General features: G+C 35.3%; 1 protein-coding gene across 1 annotated transcript in view; it reads right to left on the bottom strand.

The window, feature by feature from the left end:
- Window positions 1–519, bottom strand: part of prdm1c (PR domain containing 1c, with ZNF domain) — an 11,441-nt gene extending 10,922 nt beyond the window's left edge. The window contains exon 1 of the mRNA XM_017714715.2: window positions 432–519. The gene's annotated coding sequence lies outside the window, so the exon portion shown is untranslated. The remainder of the gene's footprint in view (window positions 1–431) is intronic.
- Between the last annotated feature and the right edge of the window lie 1,996 nt (window positions 520–2,515).

Here is a 2,515-nt window from a genome sequence, read left to right as displayed (position 1 = left end):
ACTTTCACTTAAACAGGGTTTCTGAGTGTAATACTTGTGTAACTGTGCCTCACTACATGAACTTTTCAGTACTGTTATTTAGAGGTGTGTAGTAACTCACCTCCATCTACTTATTGTCAAATACAAATGCAATACAAATCTACGCTTTTCTCACTTACATGTTGCTCAGTAACATTTAGGTACTAATCGGCTTTTCATTGTTTACTTTCATTCTCTTATGTTGATTTTAACGTCTGTACTGCTGTGTGGTTGGTCACACCTCTCATTTTTGAGGTGTCGCTCACTTGCTGTGTCAGTGCATAGAGCAGATGTCTACTTTTACTAGCAACGCTGTATCGTATTAATTTCCAGAATATTAAATCTTTAGATTAATAGCTGAATATTACGCCAGTAGAGGAAAGAGTTAACAAATCATTGTGTTTTAGACTCACCGTGATTTTTATCGTCTTGGAGAAGTGTCTTCTTCTTTTTCTCTCCTCTTCTATCCCTCCTCTCCTCCTCCACCTGTGTGCGTCAACGTGTGTGTGTGTGTATGTGTAGGAGTTTGTCTCTCTCAGGTATTAATACAGCCCCCCCACCGATCCCCTTTCACTCCTCCTCCTTTCATCACTCCCCTCCCTCTCTCTCTTTCTCTGCTTAACACACTTTCACTTATTTGAATATATGTGTGTGTGTGTGTGTGTGTGTGTGTCTGTGTGTGTGTGTTATACTTTGACTCTAAATGAGAATCAGATTCAGAGTTGAAAACATAATTAGATTTAAAATTACCTGTAGGACCTATTTGTTAATTTTCTGTGTGTGTGCATGCTTGTGTGTATTTGTATGTCTGCATGTGTGTGTACATGTGTGTTGATGTTTTAAATATAATTATAATTATAATTATAAAATTATAATTATAATTATAATATAAAAATGGCAATTACAATTAGAAGCAGAATATAAATTACATTAAAAATAGAATCGGAATCATATTCAAATTAATTCAGAATTATTCAAAATTGCAACCAGAGTCAGAATAAGAATGAGAATCAGACTTAAAAACAAAATTAGAATCAGAATCAAACAAATTAGAATTAGAATCTGAATCATAATCAGAATGGGAATCAGAATGGCAGTGAGAGAAGAATTAGATTTAGAGTCAGAATCACAGTCAGAATCAGAATCAAAATCAGAATGGGAATCAGAGTGAGAGAAGATTTAGATTTAGAGTCAGAATCACAGTCTGAATTAGAATTGGAATCAGAATCAAAATCAGAATGGGAATCGGAGTGAGAGAAGAATTAGATTTAGAATCAGAACCACAGTCTGAATTAGAATTGGAATCAGAATCAAAATCAGAATGGGAATCGGAGTGAGAGAAGAATTAGATTTAGAGTCAGAACCACAGTCTGAATTAGAATTGGAATCAGAATCAAAATCAGAATGGGAATCGGAGTGAGAGAAGAATTAGATTTAGAGTCAGAATCACAGTCAGAATCAGAATCAAAATCAGAATGGGAATCGGAGTGAGAGAAGATTTAGATTTAGAGTCAGAACCACAGTCTGAATTAGAATTGGAATCAGAATCAAAATCAGAATGGGAATCGGAGTGAGAGAAGAATTAGATTTAGAGTCAGAACCACAGTCTGAATTAGAATTGGAATCAGAATCAAAATCAGAATGGGAATCGGAGTGAGAGAAGAATTAGATTTAGAGTCAGAATCACAGTCAGAATCAGAATTGGAATCAGAATCAAAATCAGAATGGGAATCAGAGTGAGAGAAGATTTAGATTTAGAGTCAGAATCACAGTCAGAATCAGAATTGGAATCAGAATCAAAATCAGAATGGGAATCAGAGTGAGAGATGATTTAGATTTAGAGTCAGAATCACAGTCAGAATCAGAATTGGAATCAGAATCAAAATCAGAATGGGAATCAGAGTGAGAGAAGATTTAGATTTAGAGTCAGAATCACAGTCAGAATCAGAATTGGAATCAGAATCAAAATCAGAATGGGAATCAGAGTGAGAGAAGATTTAGATTTAGAGTCAGAATCACAGTCAGAATCAGAATTGGAATCAGAATCAAAATCAGAATGGGAATCAGAGTGAGAGAAGATTTAGATTTAGAGTCAGAATCACAGTCAGAATCAGAATTGGAATCATGATCGAAATCAGATTTAGAATCAAAATCAGAATTTGAATTAGAATCAGAGTGAGAATGAGAACTGATTTAGAATCAGAGTCACAATTGTTTTATTTGCCAAGTCTTCACCAAGAGTGTTACTTATTTAGATATCATGATAATACACAAAATAATACATAAAATTCACAAACTGTACAATTGGAAGTGGATACGTATGATTGATGCTGTAATGGAGAGATAACACGAGTGTTCTCGTATTACTGAGTCATGATGAGAACATTGCTATTCTTTCTCTGTCTCTCTCTTTTACCAACCGCTGCTGTTTCCTGTGACCTTTTCCCGACTGCACAGCCCTTCTGAACACACGCCGTAACCCGGACCTCAAAGACAG

Source organism: Pygocentrus nattereri, chromosome 4 (genome assembly GCF_015220715.1).
Source record: "Pygocentrus nattereri isolate fPygNat1 chromosome 4, fPygNat1.pri, whole genome shotgun sequence".
NCBI classification, from domain to species: Eukaryota; Metazoa; Chordata; class Actinopteri; order Characiformes; family Serrasalmidae; genus Pygocentrus; species Pygocentrus nattereri.
This window is presented reverse-complemented; position numbering and strand designations above follow the sequence as displayed.